At 49.6% G+C, this 23,489-nt stretch overlaps 1 long non-coding RNA gene across 1 annotated transcript; it reads left to right on the top strand.

The window, feature by feature from the left end:
- Positions 1-359: 359 nt before the first annotated feature.
- On the top strand, positions 360-799 carry LOC123058716 (uncharacterized). Its single transcript, XR_006427285.1, has 3 exons — positions 360-403; positions 527-642; positions 730-799. It is a non-coding gene; the product is annotated as an uncharacterized lncRNA (long non-coding RNA).
- The last annotated feature ends 22,690 nt before the right edge of the window (positions 800-23,489 follow it).

Below are 23,489 nucleotides of genomic sequence, written 5' to 3' on the forward strand. Positions count from 1 at the left end.
CCGTACCTCAACCTGCGCCACAACCTGTCGGATCCCCCTTCTCCGCTGCCGCTTCCCCTCCTCTCCCCTCAACCGGCGGCCAGATCCACCCACTCCCTCTCCCCACCCACTCACCCAACTCCCTCTCCGTTGCCGCCATCTAGGCCGGCAGCCATCTCCGGCGCGCAAGGCGTCGGTGACCAGGGAGGAGGCATGGAGATGAGCTTCGGGGGCGGAGGTGGAGGGGAGTGCTCGTCATCGTCCGCGGCGTCGATATAGTTCAGCGGTGCCCCTTCCCCTCCCCGCCTCCCACCCCCCTCGCCGCCGCCTCCTCCTTCCTCCAGCACTATGTATCCAACCTCGCCTCTCGCTTCGCCGCCCCGCACTCTGGTCTCAAGAGCTCGCCAGAATGGTCGCCCACAGGGTAAGCTCCTCCTCCCTCTCTCTCTCTCTCTTCCCCGCCCCACCGTCCTCCCCCAGTCCTCTAGATCCGCCGCGCCGTCGATCTTACCCCCATCGTGGCTGTCCTCTCTGTGTTTGCGCGCAGTTCCACCAGTACCAGGTGGTGGGTCGTGCGCTGCCGACCCCCGGCGATGAGCAGCCCAAGATCTACCACATGAAGCTCTGGGCCACCAACGAGGTCCGCGCCAAGTCCAAGTTCTGGTCAGTCTCCTCCCCCGACCTCGATCTTCCTCGCGCGCTGGTTTCGTCGGCGCTTATGTGTTTGATTGTTTGGTTGTTTGCGCGCAGGTACTTCCTGAGGAAGCTCAAGAAGGTGAAGAAGGCCAATGGCCAGATGCTCGCCATCAACGAGGTATATCACTTCTCTCCAGTTGCCATGATCCGTGGATGCAACTTTAACTGTGCTGGCTGGTACTAATTGTCGTGGTTGTGCAATAAATCATTTTTGGTACCGTGTTGGTCTTGTGTATGGCAAAGACACTTGATTTTAGTTGCTGCATAGGGAGATGTATGCAGCGTCGCAGTGTTCTAGCTTTAACCAAACGGTAGAATAATATTGTTTCCGTGGATCGTGCTGAGGTTTTGGTGGTTTCTACTGAAGGTCCTTGGTTCCTTACTAGGTCATGTATATTGGTCGTGACCTCACTTGTATGTTAGGTTTAGTTCGTGTGTTCTGTGATGTTGCTGAAATAGGGTATTTGGTAGATTTATACCAGATCATGTAAGTTGGTTCTGGCCTCATTCGGTGTGAATTTAAATTGAACGAGCCGCTCTCTTAAACAACACTGCGACACTAAGTTCACTTTGCTCTTGTCTTGTTATGTAATAAGTGTTCTCAGTTGGTATCAAATGTGGTACCCTATTCACCCTGCTTCTATTATGTTACAAGTGTTTTGAATTAAGTCCATAAATGATTGTTGTCCAGTGCACACAGTAGCACTGCAAAATGCAAGTATGCTGATTATTTTTTGAAAACTCTACATCTTATTTCTAGCATCTTATACATGTAAAAAGAGAGTTAGAAAATGTGAATTAAGTGTAACCATGAGCTTTGTTTGTTCTTGTACTCTTTGTATGTTCCTGGTTGCCACCACTGACTGCTAGCGGGGGTCCTGGTCCTCTCCCTCGTCGTCCTCAGCGGTGGCATCGCGACGTGGCGCCATCGCCGTGCCCTGCATCAATGTCACGATTAGCTTCGCAGATCGCCGTCTTCACGGTACGCACGCACACATTTCTGAAATCCACAGTCAACAGTTTGGTGTAGGCGCTGACTACTGAATCATGAGACATGCGTGTGGTTGTGCTTGTGCAGAGGTTGGTCGAAGAGGGCTGGAGTTCATGCCGTTCCTGCTGTCCTTGTTCGTGTTCCTCTTCGGCACCTCCTGGTTCATCTTCGACCTCATCTTGGTGAGATTTCCATCCAACCCTCCCCGTCCCCATGGTGCTCTTTCTAGTTAGTACTCGTCCGAGAGAGTTGCTTGGAGTAACTATACTCAAGATGCAGTCGCAGTAGGATTAGTTGCTTGGAGTATTTAACAAGACCGAACAAGATTTAACTTGTCAAGATTTAACAATATTTCTTAGTAAAGCTGAGTAGAGTATATATTCTGAACATGCAAGCATAAATATTCTCAGCATAAGTACATGATTAGGAGTATCATGCTTCTGAATATCTCCAAGCTGGATATTTCCATTAAACATGTTTCTGAATACCTCCCATATATATTTCCATTAGTCTACTTAGTGCATCATTAAGATTATAAGCATCATTTTCATTGAATCCTGGTTACATATTTGTGTGTACTCAAGTTGAAAATGGGACTTGGAATAATATGCAAGTTTCATCTTTTCTATTGCAGCGACTGGGTCGGGGGTTATGCACTGGCAGCATCCTTGCTACTAGCGGTGGGCGCGATGGTCCGGGCCAAGCAGAGAAAGATAGGTGAGATATGCTCAGAGGTGATCATCGACAAGTCCTCGGACAAGATGACGATGGAGAGTATAGTGGAGGCACAGCACATCATGAAGAAGGTGCACGAGTACGTCAAGACGACGAACATCATGATCCTCAGGCTATGGTCCATTATTCTAGCCCAGTCACCAAAGGTATATATCATTGCACACTAGTCTTGATCATTGACCATCCTTTGTGTAATGTTGGGGTACCGTCTGTCACATATGGTTCTGGACTATAATGTTTTGTGTACTGTTCATTGTCCTGATCATTGTTTCAGTTAAATTCAGTCCAAATTCAGTCCAGGAGTACTCAAATTTAGTCCAAGCACAGTCCAGATATTGTTTTGGTTTCCTTGTACTCCAAATTCATTCCAAACACAGTCCAGGAGTATAAACAAGTTTACAGATTCAGTCCAATTTCACTTGTGCAGGAAATTCACCTGTGCGGCGGCGGCGGGGAAGGAGCAACACCGGCAGCCCTGACAGAGGAAGCCATGTTGCCGTTTTGTTTGTTCCCAGCCTTGACTATGGTTGTCCAGCGAGTCCGGCATGTCGTCATTTTCTTGTAAAGCAGTATTGTATCACACTTGTAGAGCTCGTTACACATGTAGATCTTTTAAAGTACTGTATTACACATGGTCATATGTATTGGCAACGTGATCGGGTTGCTCTTATTTGAAGTATCATGTGTGCTTTTGTCTGCCAAGTTAAATACTAGTTGAAATATGAAGAATATGAGCCTGATAGATGGGACTCACTTACCAGACCCAAACATGACAACTGGGACCCATCTGACTGGTGGACCCATTTAATAAAAAAAGGAAATTATAATTATTTAGACGAAAGGGCCAAGGCCCAATAATAAAAAAGGTTGCAATGTTGGGCCAGGCCCATGAAGTCGACCAAAAATTGACAGAAAAAAATATAGAAAGGCTGAATTAATGGGCTAGGCCCATGTAGAAAACTGAATTGGACCGGGCTGAATCTTGTGCCACATCAGCTTGCCACGTTGGATGCCTACGTGGCCTGGGGAGGTTGCTAGTGACCAAAACGCTATAGTGGACATATTTTGGTCGTAAACGTCTTCGACCATTCCAGAAGAAAGGTCGCTATAGTCAGTTTATGACCGCCAGCTTTTGACCTTCTATTTTTGGTCACAAAAAGGTCGCAAATGGAAATTTCTGACCTTTCAGTGACCAATAGTGGTGGTCACAAGTTGACATATTTCTTGTAGTGCTCAACGACGCAAGGGAGGCTCTGTGCACCTCCACTTGCTGCTCCAAGGAGGCGCTCCAGGCTTGGAGCTCCCACGCGTGCTTCTCCGCAGCCTCGCAACGGCGGTCAGCTTCCCGGGCCTCTTCCTGAGCTCGAGAGCAGGCCTCTCGCGAGGCTGCGAGAGAAACCTCGGCCTTCGCGTTATCAAGCTCGCGCTGGTGACACCCGAGGTTGATAGCCACCTTTAGCTTATGCCGCTCCTCCGCCAACCGAAGACCCTCGGCCATGAGGCGCGCATTGATGTCTACTACACAATCTTCTTCTTGTAGACGTTGTTGGGCCTCCAAGTGTAGTGGTTTGTAGGACAGTAGCAAATTTCCCTCAAGTGGATGACCTAAGGTTTATCAATCCGTAGGAGGCATAGGATGAAGATGGTCTCTCTTGAGCAACCCTGCAACCAAATAACAAAGAATCTCTTGTGTCCCCAACACACCCGATACAATGGTAAATTGTATAGGTGCACTAGTTCGGCGAAGAGATGGTGATGCAAGTGGTATATGGATGGTAGATAAAGGTTCTTGTAATCTAAAAATATAAAAACAGCAAGGTAACTAATGATAAAAGTGAGCCTAAACAGTATTGCAATGCGTTGAAACAAAGCCTAGGGTTTATACTTTCACTAGTGCAAGTTCTCTCAACAATAATAACATAACTGGATCACATAACTATCCCTCAACATGCAACAAAGAGTCACTCCAAAGTCACTAATAGCGGAGAACAAACGAAGAGATTATGGTAGGGTACGAAACCACCTCAAAGTTATTCTTTCCAACCAATCCGTTGGGCTATTCCTATAAGTGTCACAAACAGCCCTAGAGTGCGTACTAGAATAACACCTTAAGACACAAATCAACCAAAACCCTAATGTCACCTAGATACTCCAATGTCACCTCAAGTATCCGTGGGTATGATTATACGATATGCATCACACAATCTCAGATTCATCTATTCAACCAACACATAGGACCTCGAAGAGTGCCCCAAAGGTTCTACCGGAGAGTCAAGACGAAAACGTGTGCCAACCCCTATCCATAGGTTCATGGGCGGAACCCGTAAGTTGATCACCAAAACATACATCAAGTGAATCAATAGAATAACCCATTGTTACCATAGTTATCCCACGCAAGACATACATCAAGTGTTCTCAAATCCTTAAAGACTCAATCTGATAAGATAACTTCAAAGGGAAAACTCAATCAATTACAAGAGAGTATAGGGGGAGAAACATCATAAGATCCAACTATAATAGCAAAACTCGCTGAGGGAGTCCTGGATTAGGGGGTCTCCGGACAGCCAGACTATATCCTTTGGCCGGACTGTTGGGCTATGAAGATACAAGATTGAAGACTTCGTCTTGTGTCCGGATGGGACTCTCCTTGGAGTGGAAGGCAAGCTAGGCAATATGGATATGTATATCTCCTCCTTTGTAACTGACCTTGTGTAACCTTAGCCCCCTCCGGTGTCTATATAAACCGGAGGGTTTTAGTCCGTAGGACAACATACAATCATACCATAGGCTATCTTCTAGGGTTTAGCCTCTCCGATCTTGTGGTAGATCTACTCTTGTACTACTCATATTATCAAGAATAATCAAGCAGGACGTAGTGTTTTACCTCCATCAAGAGGGCCCGAACCTGGGTAAAACATCGTGTTCCCTGCCTCCTGTTACCATCCGCCTTAGACGCATAGTTCGGGACCCCCTACCCGAGATCCGCCAGTTTTGACACCGACATTGGTGCTTTCATTGAGAGTTCCTTTGTGTCATCATCATTAGGCTTGATGGCTCCTTCAATCATCGATAGCGATGCAGTCCAGGGTGAGACTTTTCTCCCCGGATAGATCTTTGTATTCGGCGGCTTCGCACTGTGGGCCAACTCGCTTGGCCATCTAGAGCAGATCGAGAGTTACGCCCCTGGCCACCAGGTCAGGTTTGGAAGCTTAAACTACACGGCCGATATCCGCGGAGACTTGATCTTCGACGGATAAGAGCCCCTGCCTAGTGCGCCACATGATCACGATGAGCATGATTTAGCTCTGCCATTGGAGAGTGTTCAGGAGATCGTGCCGGCAACCGCTCCGACCCTCAATTTGGAGCCAGTTGCGCCATCCATGGACGGGTGGATAGACCCCGCCACGGAGGCCGTATCCTTAGCGGCGATCGAGCCGAGTATCGACCTTAGCCTTCACGAGAGTCGTGATGCCAAGCTGCCAGATCCTTCCCCGGCAACGGACTCCGAACCTCCTGCGCCCGTGCCTATCGAATCCGACTGGGCGCCGATCATGAAGTTTACCTCTGCGGATATCTTTCAGCACTCGCCCTTCGGCGACATACTGAACTCGTTAAGGTCTCTCTCCTTGTCAGGAGAGTCCTGGCCGAACTATGTCCGGCGGGATTGGGATGCGGAGGACAAAGAAATTCGCCGCCCACCCACCACCCACTTAGTAGCCACTGTCGACGATTTGACCGACATGCTCGACTTTGACTCCGAAGACATCGACGGCATGGACGACGATGCAGGAGGCAAACAAGAACCACTGCCCACAGGGCACTGGACAACCACCTCGTCATATGACATATATATGGTGGACACACCCAAAGAAGGCAATGGCGACGGGACAGTGGAGGATGACCCCTCCAAGAAGCAACCCAAGCACCGACTTCAGTGGTGCTGCTCTAACTCTCGCAAAGCAAAAGCGGTGACACCGGCACAGGAGATAATAGCACTCCGGACAGTGTCAAAGACGACAACAATCCCCTCCAGCAAGATTTAGGGCAGGAGGATGGAGAAGCCAGCCCTCCCGAGAGAGCGGCAGATGGAGAGGCGGAGGATGATAATTACATGCCTCCCTCCGAAGACGAGGCAAGCCTCGACGATGACGAATTCATCGTGCCTGAGGATCCCATCGAACAAGAGCGCTTCAAGCGCCGGCTTATAGCCACGGCAAATAGCCTTAAGAAAAAGCAACAACAGCTTCAAGCTGATCAAGATTTGCTAGCTGACAGATGGACTGAAGTCCTTGCCGCCGAGGAATATAAACTCGAACGCCCCTCCAAGAGTTACCCAAAGCGCAGGTTGCTACTCCGACTGGAGGAGGAAGCACCAAAACCTACATCTCCAGCGTATGACGCGGCGGATCGGCCACCTCGTGGCCGCGACAAAGAGGCATTCCAGCCAAAAGCTCAGCCCGCACCCCGACGCCACTCAAATAAAAATTTCAAGGCATGGGGAAATATGCTAGACCTGCGAGACGTATTGGAGGACAAAGCAAAACACGCAAGATCGATCTACGGATCACGAGGGCGCGCCACTATGCAAGACGATAAGGGTCACGCCGGATAGAGTAAAAGTAAATCCGGCCGGGCCGAACACATCGGACAAGACTCATTTGAGCTGCGTCGCGATATAGCCCAGTACAAAGGCGCTGCACACCCCCTATGCTTCACAGACGAAGTAATGGATCACCAAATCCCAGAGGGTTTCAAACCCGTAAATATCGAATCATACGACGGCACAACAGATCCTGCGGTATGGATCGAGGACTTCCTCTTGCACATCCACATGGCCCGCGGTGATGATCTACACGCCATCAAATACCTCCCACTCAAGCTCAAAGGACCAGCTCGGCATTGGCTCAACAGCCTGCCAGCAGAATCCATTGGCTGTTGGGAAGATCTGGAAGCCACATTCCTCGACAACTTCCAGGGCACTTATGTGCGACCACCAGATGCTGATGACTTGAGCCACATAATTCAGTAGCCAGAGGAATCGGCCAGGCAATTCTGGACACGGTTCCTGACAAAGAAAAATCAAATCATCGACTGTCCGGATGCAGAGGCCCTGCTAGCAGCTTTTAAGCACAACATCCGTGACGAGTGGCTTGCCCGGCACCTCGGCCAGGAAAAGCCGAAATCTATGGCAGCCCTCAGGACACTCATGACCCGCTTTTGCGCGGGAGAAGACAGCTGGCTGGCTCGCAGCAATAACATATCAAAGAACCATGGTACTTCGGATACCAAGGATGGCAATGGCAGGTCACGTCGCAACAAACACAAGCGCTGCATTAACAGTGACAATACCGAGGATACGGCAGTCAATGCCGGATACAAAGGCTCTAAACCCGGTCAGCGGAAAAAGCCATTCAAAAGAAGCACTCCGGGCCCGTCTAGTTTGGACCGTATACTCGATCGCTCGTGTCAAATACACGGCACCCCCGACAAGCCAGCCAACCACACCAACAGGGATTGTTGGGTGTTCAAGCAGGCCGGCAAGTTAAATGCCGAAAACAAACATAAGGGGTCACATAGAGATGACGAGGAGGAGCCCCGGCAGCCGAACACCGGAGGACAGAAGAGGTTCCCCCCACAAGTGCAGACGGTGAACATGATATACGCAACCCACATCCCCAAGAGGGAGCGGAAGTGTGCGCTAAGGGACGTATATGCGCTGGAGCCAGTCGCCCCAAAGTTCAACCCATGGTCCTCCTGTCCGATCACCTTCGATCGCAGGGACCACCCCACTAGTATCCATCATGGCAGATTTGCCGCACTGGTCCTAGACCCAATCATCGACGGATTTCACCTCACTCGAGTCCTTATGGACGGCGGCAGCAGCCTGAACCTGCTATATCAGGACACAATGCGCAAAATGGGTATAGACCCCTCAAGGATCAAACCCACAACAACGATCTTCAAAGGCATCATACCAGGTGTAGAGGCCCATTGCACAGGCTCAGTCACACTAGAAGTGGTCTTCAGATCCCCGGATAACTTCTGAAGCGAGGAGTTAATCTTCGATATAGTCTCGTTCCGCAGTGGCTATCATGCACTGCTCGGGCGAACCGCATTTGCGAGATTCAATGTGGTACCGCATTATGCATACCTCAAGCTCAAGATGCCAGGACCTCGGGGGGTCATCATAGTCAATGGAAACACAGAGCGCTCTCTCCGCACGGAGGAGCACACTGCGGCCCTCGCAGCAGAAGCGCAAAGCAGCCTCTTAAGTCAATCCACCAGTTCGGCGATCAAAGACCCGGACACCTTCAAGCGCGCCCGGATTAATCGGCAACAAGACTGCCTGGCACATTCCGAGCTCGCATAGCAATGTGGCCCCCGCCCCAGTCCCAGCCAAACGGCGAAATCCATGCCACGCGCACATAATTACGCATTGAAAATACCATGGCACAGGTTGGGAGGGGGCACGACTACGGCACGCCCCAAGACGCGGCTCAACCGCACTAGGGGCTTCCCACTTTGTTATTTTTTTTCTCTTTCAGGACTTTAATCTCTGGAAACCCTGTCCGGCAGTATGGTTGCCGGACACACGATGCAACAACCAAGGAGGCAGAAAGCTACATCGCACCACGAAACTCCCAGGTGGTCTCTGATTACGAGTGAAATACCTGCTTTAAATACCATTCCTCAGCTTGCCCTTAGAGGGGACATGTCAAATAGTCCTACTTTTTGCTTATCGCACTATTTGTATCATTCTTCTTCGACGCACCTTTTTGAATAAACAATGCATACCACTAGACTATTATCGCATTCTCTATTCTTCTTTATATATATATATATATATATATATATATGTTCATTCATGACATTCAGCACCCGTACACTCTGGTACGGCCAATACGGCAGGGGCTTAAGCATACCCCATAATACGGCGTGAGAAGTCCGAACACTTTCGACAGTGCGGCACCCCGAACTTATAGCATTATATGCATCAGCTCCGAATCATGTCTTGGGTCAATAGTTGGGTTTACCCGGCTCCCATGTTTTGGTACCTTACGTTCCGCTATATCGGCTAAGGTAGCACTGGGAGAACTACTGCGATTGTGCCCCGGTTCATCTAGGCTAAGCACCTCAGTAGAGAAAGCTAAAACTGACTATCATGATAAGGCAAGAGTTGGTCGCTGTTCGAGAGGTCTCGAGTCCCTAAAGACTTATGCCGCTTAGAGCGAGGAGTCAGCTTTGTCCGGCTTAAGGCGTGTATAGCGCCCCAAATTCGGCCTTCCGAATACTAGGGGCTTCGCCAAAATTTAAAATTGTAGACTTCTATGGCTAAGTGAGAGTGATAAAGCATTATAGTCTGATTGCCTTGTTCGTTGCGCTGAGCACCTCCCTCGAAGGACCCAACAATGGGAAAAAGAGTGCTCAGGTTTATCCCGAAGACCCCAGCACTCGTGGCATGGGGGCAGAAGCCGCCGACTGGCCATCTCTCAGATTTGATAAACAGCCGCACAGAAGGTAATATTTTAAATTCAAACAAGCGTTGCATAGCGCATATGAACAAGTTTTCATAATACAGGATCACACGAGCAAGTTCATTCAATAATTACATCCTTCGCACACTCGTCCGCCACAAGACGGGCACCCTTCAGGACACCCTCATAATACATCTCAAGGTGGCGATGCTCCTTGCCCTATGGCGGCCCCTCCTTTACTAGCTTCTCAGCGTCCATCTTGGCCCAGTGCACCTTCGCACGGGCAAAGGCCCGGCGTGCACCTTTGATGCAGACGGACCGCTTTATGACCTCCTGCCGTGGGTAGGCATCTACAAGCCGCCTCACTAGGCTGAAGTAGTTGTTGGGAAGGGAGTCGCCAGGACACATCCGGACTATAAGGCCCCTCATGGCATGTTCGGCCGCCTTGTGCAACTCGACCAGTTGCTTCAGCTGGTCGCTCATAGGCATCGGGTGTTTGGTCCCGGTATACTGAGACCAGAACAACTTCTCCGTCGAGCTTCCCTCCTCGGCCTGGTAATATTTCGTGGCATCCGACATGCTGCGGGGCAAATCTGCGAATGCTCCTGGAGAGCTCCGGACTCGGGTAAGTAACAAGTAATTTACTTTCACATGCTTGCTTTGCATATTGAATGCCTTACCCGCCGCTATCTTCCTCATCGCCTCAATCTCCTGGAGGGCCTTTTGGGCTTCAGCCTTGGCATTCTTTGTGCTCTCGAGGGCCCCGGCAAGCTCGGACTCTCGCGTCTTCGAGTCAAGCTCCAAAGCCTCGTGCTTCTTCATAAGAGCCTGGAGCTCTTGCTGCACCTCGCCCACCCGTGCCTCTTGCTTTTCCTGCTCGGTGCAGTCCTTGGCCGCTTTGTTTTCAGCTTCGGACAGCGCTTGCTTCAGGGTCGCCACTTCAGTCGTGGCCCTTGGCACATTCATGATGATCCTGTCATTTCGCAACCACATTTTCTTTTATATATAGACAAGGTATTACTTACCTTTGTTCTCCTCGAGCTGCCACTTGGCAAGGCCGAGCTCTTTCTCGGACCCCTCGAGGTCCTGCTTCAGTGCGGCAGAGGTTAGCAGCGAAGCCTGCATACGCATACAGACATACTTATATTAGACTCCTGCAGATATTATTTGATCCTCTATTCGGCTTTTCTTTGTGAACACCAAACAGAGCATCAGGGGCTACTATCTATGCGGTAATATTTTTCCTATATTTTAAATACTTGCCTCAAAGCCTGTTAGAAGGCTGGCACAGGCTTCAGTCAGTCCGCTCTTGGCGGACTGAACCTTCTTGATCACCGCACTCATAATAGTGCGGTGCTCTTCGTCGATGGAAGCGCCGCGAAGCGCTCCCAGCAGGTTGTCCGGTGCCTCTGGATGGACATAGGTCACCGGCATGGGCGGCTTGCCCCTTTTGGAAGGGGGCCGCCTGCCCGAGTCCGGAACCACTGGAGGTTCTGGCACAGTGTTCGGCTGAGAGCCGAACTTGGAGCCCCCGGGAGCCTTGCTCCTAGAGTCCGGAAGGTCGCCTTGAGGCACCCCCGGGACTGTCTCCCCCCGGCTCGGTGCCCCTTGAGACAATACCTCAGCATTTTTCATAGGGAAAGGAGAGGAGGCGGTTGGAAGTGTATCACTATTCATGTTCGATGAGTCCAAGGAACCGTCCGATGATGATACATCGATACGAGCTTGGGGCGGACTGCATAATCATATTCGATGTTAGGAGAAGCAGTGCAACAAAGGTATGCTATGAGTTACTCTGGTATCCGAATACTTACGACTTCGCCAGGGGCTTAGCCCTGAGCAGCCACTCGTCTTCGCTGTCGACGGCGGTGGTGGAGCAGTCCAGAAGGAGAGTCCTTCCCTTCTTGGATCCTTCGGCCTCCCCGGTTGGGGCGGCCTTCCTTTTCTTCTCTCCCCCGGTTGGACGGGGAGAATCTTCATCATCCTTCTCCTCGTTTTCACAGGAGGAGTGTGCCTCGGAGGTATCAGACGATGAGTCCGATACCACCTGGCGCCGGGAACTCTTTCGGGTTCCCTTGGCCTTCTTCTTGGTCTTCTCCGGCACCTCATAAGGAGCCGGAGTCCGCATCTTCATCAGGAGAGCGTCTGTGGGGTCTTCGGGCAGAGGGGCCGGACAGTTAATCTGCTCCGATGTCTCCACCCAGTCCTGTCGAAGGCATGGGAGCTCAGACCCCGCACATGGTTAAGCTATGGGAAATAAACACCCTACCAGATGTACAGAACTTACCGGATTCGCAGAACGCTTCGCGCTTAGCCCGCGGTCCTCGGTAAGAGAAGGAGGGACCTCTCCGCCCTTGAACAGCACCCTCCAGACGTCTTTATGCGTCGTGTCGAAGAGCTCGCTTAGAGTCTGGTGCTGGGCCGGGTCGAACTCCCATAAGTTGAAATCCCGTTGTTGACACGGGAGGATCCGGCAGAAGAGCATGACCTGGACTATGTTGACAAGCTTAAGTTTCTTGCTTATCATGTTCCGGATACACTTCTGGAGTCCGTCCAGCTCCACCGATGAACCCCAGGACAGGTCCTTCTCCTTCTAGGAAGTGAGCCGCGTGGGGATTCCGGATCGAAACTCGGGAGCTGCCACCCAGTTGGTGTCGCGCGACTCGGTGATGTAGAACCACCCCGATTGCCACCCCTTTATGGTCTCCACGAAGGAACCCTCGAGCCATATAACGTTGGGCATTTTGCCCACCATGGCTCCGCCGCATTCCGCTTGTTGGCCGCCCACCACCTTCGGCTTGATATTGAAGGTCTTCAGCCACAGGCCGAAGTGGGGCCGGATGCGGAGGAAGGCCTCGCACACGACGATGAACGCCGAGATGTTGAGGATGAAATTCGGGGCCAGATCATGAAAGTCCAGCCCATAATAGAACATGAGGCCGCGAACAAATGGATGGAGGGGAAACCCCAGTCCGCGGATGAAGTGGAGGAGGAAAACCACCCTTTCGTGAGGTTCCGGGGTAGGGACGACCTGCCCCGCGACTGGCAGCTGGTGCGCGATATCCGCGGCTAAGTATCCGGCTCCATGTAGCTTTTTGACGTGTCCCTCCGTGACGGAGGAGGCCATCCACTTGCCTCCCGCTCCGGACATGTTTGGAGAGAGTTGAGGAGAAGGATGTGGACTTGGGCGTTGGAGCTCGAGTGCGCGAGAATGGATGAGCAAGGAGGAAGAAGGCATGGGTAGGAAAAGGTGGGACCTTATCCCTTTATAAGGGCGGATGAAACTATGCGCCCCCCACTAGCCTGGTAAAACTCGCTTATCCCCCAAGCGCCGTAATTGGTGGCACATTGGGTTACACACACCCGTATTGATGAGAATCCCGTAATAAGGGGAACACAATCTCTGCTTTGACAAGACGTGTCAAGAAACCGCCTCACGTTATGTGCGGGGCTGGTTAAAGAAAAACGGTTCGAATAATTACCGGGCCATGGCATGATGTCATGCTGCCAAAACGTGTCAGCAGATTAGATTTGTGGAAATATTATTCTCTCTACGGTGGTATGTGGAACTTATTTTGCAGGGTCGGACACTATCCTTGTATTCAAACTCTTCTGTGGTGTATTCGGAGGAGGAACCCGCCTTGCAATGCCGAAGACAACACTGCGCGCCGAACTCATCATCATTGAAGCCTGGTTCAGGGGCTACTGAGGGAGTCCTAGATTAGGGGGTCTCCAGACAGCCGGACTATATCCTTTGGCCGTACTGTTGGGCTATGAAGATACAATATCGAAGACTTCGTCTCGTGCCCGGATGGGACTCTCCTTGGTGTGGAAGGCAAGCTAGGCAATACGGATATGTATATCTCCTCCTTTCTAACCGACCTTGTGTAACCCTAGCCCCCTCCGGTGTCTATATAAACCGGAGGGTTTTAGTCCGTAGGACAACATACAATCATACCATAGGCTAGCTTCTAGGGTTTAGCCTCTCCGATCTCGTGGTAGATCTACTCTTGTACTACTCATATTATCAAGAATAATCAAGCAGGACGTAGGGTTTTACCTCCATCAAGAGGGCCCAAACCTGGGTAAAACATCGTGTTCCCTGCCTCCTGTTACCATCCTCCTTAGACGGACAGTTCGGGACCCCCTACCCGAGATCCGCCGGTTTTGACACCGACACTCGCGATATATCAAGATCGTATCACCTCAAGAACACGAGAGAGAGCGAGAGAGATCAAACACATAGCTACTGGTACATACCGTCAGCCCCGAGGGAGAACTACTCCCTCCTCATCATGGAGAGCACCGGGATGATGAAGATGGCCACCGGAGAAGGATTCCCCCTCCGGCAGGGTGCTGGAATGGGTCTAGATTGGTTTTCGGTGGCTACGGAGGCTTTTGGTCTAGATTGATTTTTCTTTTCTGCGATACTCTAAAACAAGGAAAAAAACAAAAACTGGCACTGGGCTCTGGGTTAATAGGTTAGTCCCAAAAATAATATAAAAGTGTATATTAAAGCCCATAAACATCCAAAACAGATAATATAATAGCATGGAACAATCAAAAATTATAGATACGTTGGAGACGTATCACGCATCCACGGCCACGAGTTCTTCACCAAGTCCGTTCATCGCGCCCATCGCCTCCCGAAAGAGCTCATGGCGGACGACGTTCCTTTCGTGCGCCGATTTGCGCATACCGCTGACTCTGTCCTCCACCGTGGGGACCGCGGATGGGGCCCGAAGCAGCTCGCCCCCTTTCAGCGTGGGCCTGGGGATTGGCGCCCGCCCAGTTGCAGGCTAGGCCTCGCGAGGAGCCCGAACGAGTGGAGGCCCGCTGCTTGAAGAGGAGCCCAAGACCGAAGCCAGCCAGCCGCCATCCACGACCAGGGGAGGAACCCTTGGCACGCTTGCTGTGAAGGAAATATGCCCTAGAGGAAATAATAAAGTTATTATTTATTTCCTTACATCATGATAAATGTTTATTATTCATGCTAGAATTGTATTAACCGGAAACATGATACATGTGTGAATACATAGACAAACATAGTGTCACTAGTATGCCTCTACTTGACTAGATCGTTGATCAAAGATGGTTATGTTTCCTAACCATAGACATGAGTTGTCATTTTATTAAGGCGATCACATCATTAGGAGAATGATGTGATTGACTTGACCCATTCCGTTAGCTTAGCATTTGATTGTTTAGTATGTTGCTATTGCTTTCTTCATGACTTATACATGTTCCTATGACTATGAGATTATGCAACTCCCTTTTATCAGAGGAACACTTTGTGTGCTACCAAACGTAACAACGTAACTGGGTGATTATAAAGGTGCTCTACAGGTGTCTCCAAAGGTTCTTGATGGGTTGGCGTATTTTGAGACTAGGATTTGTCACTCCGATTGTCAAAGAGGTATCTCTAGGCCCACTCGGTAATGCACATCACTATAAGACATGCAAGCATTGTAACTAATGAGTTAGTTGCGGGATGCTGTATGACAGAACGAGTAAAGAGACTTGCTGGTAACGAGATTAAACTAGGTATTAAGATACCGACAATCGAATCACGGGCAAGTAACATACCGATGACAAAGGGAACAACGTATGTTGTTATGCGGTTCGACCGATAAAGATCTTCATAGAATATGTAGGAGCCAATATGGGCATCCAGGTTCCGCTATTGGTTATTGACCAGAGAAGTGTCTCGGTCATGTCTACATAGTTCTCGAACCCGTAGGGTCCTCACGCTTAACGTTCATTGACGATATAGTATTTATGAGTTATGTATGTTGGTAACCGAATGTTGTTCGGAGTCCTGGATGAGATCACGGACATGACGAGGAGCTCCGGAATGGTTCGGAGGTAAAGATTCATATATTGGATGATATGGTTAGGCCAAGGGGTCAGGCCCACAGGGCTATAAGTCGGTGCAAAAGGAGTTTTGCGGAGGCCAGGGGGGCCCATGGCGTCTGGGCCAGACGCCAAGGATTGTGGCGTTTGGCCCTGGAGTCCGAGAAGGACTCTTGCTTTTCGGGTGAAACCGACTTTGTGGAGGTTTTACTCCAAGTTTCGACCCCAAGGCTCAACATATAAATAGAGGGGTAGGGCTAGCACCTAAGACACATCAAGAAACACCAAGCTGTATGCCGGCTACCCCGTCCCCTCTAGTTTATCCTCCGTCATAGTTTTCGTAGTGCTTAGGGGAAGCCCTGCGGAGATTGTTATTCACCAACACCATCACCACGTGATAACCCACAAGTATAGGGGATCACAACAATTTTCTAGGGTAAAGTATTCAACCCAAATTTATTGATTCGACACAAGGGGAGCCAAAGAATACTCTTAAGTATTAGCAGCTGAGTTGTCAATTCAACCACACCTGGAAACTTAATATCTGCAGCAAAGTGTTTAGTAGCAAAGTAATATGATAGTAGTGATAACGGTAGCAAAAGGTAACAGTAGTAAAAGTAATGTTTTTGGTATTTTGTAGTGATGATAGCAATAGCAATGGAAAAGTAAATAAGCGGAGAACGATATATGGAAAGCTCGTAGGCAATGGATCAGTGATGGAGAATTATGCCGGATGTGGTTCATCATGTAACAGTCATAACCTAGGGTGACACAGAACTAGCTCCAGTTCGTTGATGTAATGTAGGCATGTATTCTGAACATAGTCATACATGCTTATGGAAAAGAACTTGCATGACATCTTTTGTCCTACCCTCCCATGGCAGCGGGGTACTTACGGAAACTAAAGGATATTAAGGCCTCCTTTTAATAGAGAACCGGAACAAAGCATTAACACATAGTGAATACATGAACTCCTCAAACTACGGTCATCACCGGTAAGTATCCTGATTATTGTCACTTCGGGGTTAACGGATCATAACATGTAATAGGTGACTATAGACTTGCAAGATAGGATCAAGAACACTCATATATTGATGAAAACATAATAGGTTCAGATCTGAAATCATGGCACTCGGGCCCTAGTGACAAGCATTAAGCATCCCTAACAAAACTAACTCGATTACATGATAGATCCCATCCAACCCATCACCGTCCAGCAAGCCTACGATGGAATTACTCACACACGGCGGTGAGCATCATGAAATTGGTGATGGAGGATGGTTGATGATGACGATGGCGACGGATTCCCCTCTCCGGAGCCCCGAACGGACTCCAGATCAGCCCTCCCAAGAGGTTTTAGGGCTTGGCAGCGGCTCCGTATCGTAAAACGCGATGATTTCTTCTCTCCAATTTTTTTCTCCCCGAAACACAATATATGGAGTTGGAGTTGGAGTCGGAGAGGCAACAGGGGGCCCACGAGGTAGGGGGGCACGCCCCCCACCCTCGTGGAGAGGTGGTGGGCCCCCTGGCCTTCATCTTTTGCGGGTATTTTTCATATTTTCTGAAAAGTTGCTCCGTGAAGTTTCAGGTCATTCTGAGAACGTTTGTTTCTGCACATAAATAACACCATGGTAATTCTGCTAAAAACAGCATCAGTCTGGGTTAGTTCCATTCAAATCATGCAAGTTAGAGTCCAAAACAAGGGCAAAAGTGTTTGGAAAAGTAGATACGACGGAGACGTATCAACTCCCCCAAGCTTAAACCTTTGCTTGTCTTCAAGCAATTCAGTTGATAAACTGAAAGTGATGAAGAAAAACTTTTACAAACTCTGTTTGCTCTTGTTGTTGTAAATATGTAAAGCCAGCATTCAAGTTTTTAGCAAAGATTATAACTAACCACATTCACAATAACGCATAGGTCTCAAGTTTACTCATATCAATAGCATAATCAACTAGCGAGCAATAATAATAAATCTCGGGTGACAACACTTTCTCAAAACAATCATAATATGTTATAACAAGATGGTATCTCGCTAGCCCTTTCCGAGACCGCAAAACATAAATGCAGAGCACCTTTAAAGACCAAGGACTGACTAGACATTGTAATTCATGGTAAAAGAGATCCAGTCAAGTCATACTCAATGTAAACTAACAGTAATGAATGCAAATGACAGTAGTGCTCTCCAACTGGTCCTTTTTAATAAGAACATGATGACTCAGCATAAAAGTAAATAGATAGGCCCTTCGCAGAGGGAAGCAGGGATTTGTAGAGGTGCCAGAGCTCGGTTTTGAAATAGAGGTGAATAATATTTTGAGCGGTATACTTTCATTGTCAACATAACAACCAAGAGATGGCGATATCTTCCATGCTACACACATTATAGGCGGTTCCCAAACAGAATGGTAAAGTTTATACTCCCCCTTCCACCAACAAGCATCAATCCATGGCTTGCTCGAAACAACGAGTGCCTCCAACTAACAAGAGTCCCAGGGGCAGTTTTGTTTGCAATTATTTTGATTTAGTTTGCATAAAGCATGGGACTGGGTGAGGGAGTCCTAGATTAGGGGGTGTTCAGGCAGCCGGACTATACCTTCAGCCCGACTCCTGGACTATGAAGATACAAGATTGAAGACTTCGTCCCGTGTCCGGATGGGACTTTCCTTGGCGTGGAAGGCAAGCTTGGCGATGCGGATATTCAGGATCTCCTACCATTGTAACCGACTCTATGTAACCCTAACCCTATCCGGTGTCTATATAAACCGGAGGGTTGTAGTCCGTAGGCAATCAACTCCATATACAACAATCATACCATAGGCTAGCTTCTAGGGTTTAGCCTCCTTGATCTCGTGGTAGATCTACTCTTGTACTACCCATATCATCAATATTAATCAAGCAGCACGTAGGGTTTTACCTCCATCAAGAGGGCCCGAACCTGGGTAAAACATCGTGTTTCCTGCCTCATGTTACCATCTGGCCTAGACGCACAGTTCGGGACCCACTACCCGAGATCTGCCGGTTTTGACACCGACATTGGTGCTTTCATTGAGAGTTCCTCTGTGTCGTCGCCTTTAGGCCCGATGGCTCCTTTGATCATCAACAACGATACGGTCCAGGGTGAGACTTTTCTCCCCGGACAGATCTTCGTCTTCGGCGGCTTCGCTCTGCGGGCCAATTTGCTAGGCCACCTGGAGCAGATCGAAAGCTACGCCCCTGGCCATCAAGTCAGGTTTGGAAGCTTAAACTACACGGCTGACATCCGCGGAGACTTGATCTTCGACGGGTTCGAGCCACGGCCAAGCGCGCTGCACTATCTCGAGGGGCATGATCTAGCTCTGCCTCCGGACAGTGTCCTGGAGGCCGCACACACATCGGTTCTGACCCCTAACTCGAAGCCTATTGCGCCAATCGAGGATGAGCGGTTGGACGTCACCTCGGGGGCTTCAATCTCAAAGGCGATCGAGCCGAACGCTAGCCCCGCACTCTGCATGATCCGTGACTCCGAGGATCCGGACTCCTTTCCGAACTCCGAACCCCCCGCGCCCCTGCCAATCGAATCCGATTGGGCGCCGATAATAGAGTTCACCGCCGCAGACATCTTTAAGCACTCGCCTTATGGCGATATCCTGAACTCTCTCAAGTCTCTCTCCTTATCAGGAGAGCCCTGGCCGAACTACGGTCAGCGAGGATGGGATACGGGCGATGAAGAAATTCAAAAGCCCACCCACCACCCACTTGGTAGCCACTGTCGACAATTTAAACGACGTGCTCAACTTCGACTCCGGAGACATCGACAACATGGATGACGACGCAGGAGATACCGACGAACCAACGCCCATAGGGCATTGGACAGCCACCTCATCTCACGATGTGTACATGGTGGATACCCCTAAAGGAAGCGACAACGAGGAAAAAGGGGATGGGACGGGAGATCGACCCCCCGAAAAGCAATCAAAGCGTCAGCGTAAACACCGACCCAAGCCCCGCCTCGACAAAAACCCAGCCATAGAGCAGGACGAGCCGGTAGACGACGAGCAGACCTTAGAGCAACTGTCCGAACAGGTCAACACGGATAGAGAAACCGAACATCCCTCCTCCGGCGAAAACGGCATTCCGGACGACCTCACGCCGAATAAACCTATGGAGCAGAAGAATCTCCACGAGAGGCTCGTTGCAACTGCACGCAGCCTAAAAAAGCAGAAGCGGAAGCTAAAAACAGCGGAAGATGCACTCCGGATTAGATGGGGCAAAGTAATCAATACCACAGATAAGTACGGCGACAGTCGCCGCACTAAAAGCTATCCGAAAAGAAAGCTGCTACCTGAATTCGACGAAGAGGCCCTAGAGCCCTCGCATTCAAAAAATGAAAAAGCCACACGGTCGGATAGACGACCCCATAAAGCGGCAAGCGGCGCCGCACCTAAATCGGCATGCGACCCACTTAAGGATTCGCATCATGGCCCAGTCAGGTCCATTTATGGGCCAAGAAAGCAAGCTCTCGTAAGCAACACTATGAAGCCATCATCAGAATCCGGCACACCCAAATACAGGAGCGCCGCACACCCCCTATGTTTCACCGATGAGGTCCTGGACTATGAATTCCCAGAGGGATTCAAACCCGTAAACATAGAGGCATATGATGGAACAACAGACCCTGGAGTTTGGATTGAGGATTATATCCTCCACATACACATGGCTAGAGGAGATGATCTCCACGCCATAAAATATCTACCCCTTAAGCTTAAAGGGCCAGCCTGGCATTGGCTTAAAAGCCTTCCCAAAAACACAATTGGAAGATGGGAAGAGCTCGAGGATGCTTTCTGAGCAAACTTTCAAGGGACCTATGTCCGCCCTCCGGATGCAGACAATCCTAGTCACATAACTCAACAACCCGGAGAATCAGCTCGGCAGTTCTGGAGTAGATTCCTCACTAAAAAGAATCAGATAGTCGACTGTCCGGACGCCGAAGCCTTAGCAGCTTTCAGGCATAACGTCCGAGACGAATGGCTCGCCAGACACCTCGGCCAAGAAAAGCCAAGAACAATGGCCGCACTAACAAGCCTCATGACCCGCTTTTGTGCAGGGAGGACAGCTGGTTGGCAAGGTGCAGCCCCAGCGACCCAAGTACATCCGAAACTAGGGATGGAAACGGAAAACTGCGACGCAACAAGGACCGTCACTGGACTAAGGACAAAATACCGAAGAGCACGGCAGTCAATGCCGGATTCAAAGGCTCATGACAAAATCAGGAAAAATCGCCCCCCCAGGATAATAGGGACGATCCATCCAACCTAAATAAAATCCTGGATAGGATATGTCAGATACACAGTACTCCCGGGAAGCCTGCTAACCATACCCACAGAGACTGTTGGGTTTTCAAACAATCCAGCAGACTCAATGCCGAACACAAGGGGCTCGACACACCAAGCGAAGACGAGGACGAACCCCAAAAGCAGAGCACCAGGAAACAAAAGAACTTCCCACAAGAAGTAAAAACAGCGAATTCACTTCACATAACAAAACGTGTGGCGCCCGAAAAGGTACGCACCACACGGCCCATCCCCAAAGGGTCCTGCCACTGGTTGTCAAAACCGATCATCTTCGATCAGCTAGATTATTCTAGGAATATCAAGAATGTAGGCTGGACTGCCTTGATACTCGATCCAATAATTGGCGGACTCCAGTTTTCAAATGTCCTTATGGACGGCGGCAGTGGACTAAACCTGATATATCAGGATACAATCCAGCACATGGGGATAAACCCAGCAAGTATCTGCCGCAGCAAAACCTCCTTTCAAGGGGCAATACCTGGTCCGGACACCCATTGTATGGGTTTTCTCCGGCTCGAAGTCATATTCGGCTCTGTCGATAACCTCCGCCGCGAAAAGCTGACCTTCCATATCGTCCCATTCTCAAGTCGCTATCAAGCACTACTGGGACGCGAAGCTTTCACTCGCTTTAACGCAATACCGCATTATGCATCTCTTACGCTTAAGATGCCCGGTCCACGAGGCATCATCTCTTTGAAGGGGAAGCACTAAAGTGCGCCTCCCCAAGCGGAGGACTGTGCGGCCGCTTTGACAGCCCCACAGCAAAATGGCCTCACCGGCCAAAAAACTTCGAAATAGGTCATTCAAGACCACGAACGCGGATAGACGAGTTCGGTGCAAAATCATCATTGATGCAGGCCTAGAAGCCATATACCCCCGCACTAGGGGCTCCACGCATATACAATAAAAGACAATAAAGCTCAATCTTATATATCTTACTTTATACTTTGCTTATTTTAAACTTTTTCGGCACGACCCATTTTCAACTCAGTTCCTCTCTTTTACAGATGAACGTCATGCGGTGCCCGTCCAGGATACGGCACAACGGATACACAGGCACAGACGTGCAGTAGGGACCCGTCCTAAAGGATTCTTTTTAGATTAAGACCCTGCGTAAACCTTTTTTACTGTGTCTTGTTGCTACACATCCCCTGGTTTTTTCCTTTCTGATATAACCAAGGAGGAGGCTGGCGTCTTGGCATGTGGCCACGTCAGAATTTTTGCACGTACCTGGACACTAGGGGCTTTTTTAATAAAGAGTGTTGTTTCGCCCGCACTCATAAAGACCGAACACCTTAGGGAGTGTTCGGCGTCGCGAGTTTTGGCATTATATGCATCAGCTCCGAATCATGTCTTTGGTCAAATGTTGGGTTGCCCGGCTCCTGAGTTCGGCTACTTTACGTTCCTCTCTATCGGCTAAGGTAGCACCAAGAGAACTACTGCGATTGTGCCCCGGTTCGGCCGGGCGAGCACCTCAGTAGAGAAAGCCGAAAACTGACTGTCATGATGTAGCGTGAGACTGGTCAGCCACTCGATGACCTATCGGAATCTATCGGATTCCTCCGCTTTAACAAAGGGCCGCTTCCCGGTCAGGCACATACGCGCCCCGAACTCGGACGAGCGCAGTTGCCACCAAGGGGCTACCTAAATAGTCTCACTGTCAAACTCCTATGGCTAAGTGAAAGTGTTAAAGCATTATAGTCCGGTTGCCTGGCCCGCTGCGCTATCACCTCCTTTGTAGGACCAAGACGTTGGGTTAAGTGTGAAAATGCGTCTTCTGCGAGCACCCCCGCACTATGTGCGTGGGGGCTGAAGCCAACGACTGCCATCTTTCAGATTCTATATATATATATATATATATATATATATATATATATATATATATATATATATATATATATCGGCCGCACAGGAGGTGTTCCCAATACTTGGAGGCACAAGTATAAAAAGGCCACTACAGTTTATCAAAATATTACTTTATAATTACATATGCTATCATAACATAGCATCTTTCGGGCACTGCGTCTCTATTACACGAGCGCCTTCAAGAACTTCCTGAAAATAGTGCTCGGAGGGTACTCGGCTTTTGTCCGAATCTCGGGACGCAACAACGGTGGTCTCCATCTCTGCCCAGTATGTCTTAACACGGGCAAGAGCCATCCTAGCGCCCTCTATGCATGCTGACCTCTTCATTGCATTTATACGTGGCACCGCATCAAGGAATTGCTGCACCAAGCTGAAATAACTCTTCGGCTCCGATCTCCCCGGCCATAGGTGACCCATGACGTACTTCATGGCGAGTCCAGACAACCTATTCAGTTCGGCCCATTGATCCAAATGATCATCCACTGTCAGTGGACGCTCTGGATTGTGAAACTGCGACCAAAAAAGCTTTTCCACTTCGCGATCTTTCTGATCTCGAAAGTGTTCGGT

The sequence above is a fragment of the Triticum aestivum genome, chromosome 3A, assembly GCF_018294505.1.
Source record: "Triticum aestivum cultivar Chinese Spring chromosome 3A, IWGSC CS RefSeq v2.1, whole genome shotgun sequence".
NCBI lineage: Eukaryota > Viridiplantae > Streptophyta > Magnoliopsida > Poales > Poaceae > Triticum > Triticum aestivum.